At 33.5% G+C, this 498-nt stretch overlaps 1 protein-coding gene across 1 annotated transcript in view; it reads left to right on the top strand.

Annotated features, from left to right (window-relative positions):
* LOC107754377 (plexin-B2-like) overlaps window positions 1-498 on the top strand; it is a 190,075-nt gene that overhangs the window by 33,623 nt on the left and 155,954 nt on the right. The window lies entirely within an intron of this gene.

Consider the following 498-nt stretch of genomic DNA (forward strand, 5'->3'; position numbering starts at 1 on the left):
GTTTGACTAAATGGTTCTTTGTGAAACCAAAAATGGTTCTGTGAAGAACCTTTTAAGCACCTTTATTTTTAAGAGTGTATGTCTTTCACACTTTTAGTCTGTTTTTCTTAATTAGTAAAATGCAATTTTATGGGAGGAGCTGAATCATGTAGACAACAGGTTAAGTACAAATATTAATATGCAATAGCGCATAAATATAGCAAAATGCTCCTCTTTATAGTTATTTTTCTAGCTGACTGATGAGCTTATGGACACCTAATGCTTATTCTGAGGTAAATGTATATTACGTTGCAATGTTTACAAGCTTTACACGTTTTTCGCAGTTTGAAACACTGAATGAGCTTTTACATGAGACATTTCAGTAAGTTGTACTGTAGGCTCTCTTATAAAATAGCCTACCTTTTGATGTTAATTCAAGTTCATTATGTACTATAGTAGTAAAGAGAAAGATTAAATGGGTTCACTTGCCACTTGAACTGAGGCGCTAAAGCGATCGCG

Source organism: Sinocyclocheilus rhinocerous, unplaced genomic scaffold, assembly GCF_001515625.1.
Source record: "Sinocyclocheilus rhinocerous isolate Xijiao unplaced genomic scaffold, SAMN03320098_v1.1 scaffold561, whole genome shotgun sequence".
Classification (NCBI taxonomy): Eukaryota; Metazoa; Chordata; class Actinopteri; order Cypriniformes; family Cyprinidae; genus Sinocyclocheilus; species Sinocyclocheilus rhinocerous.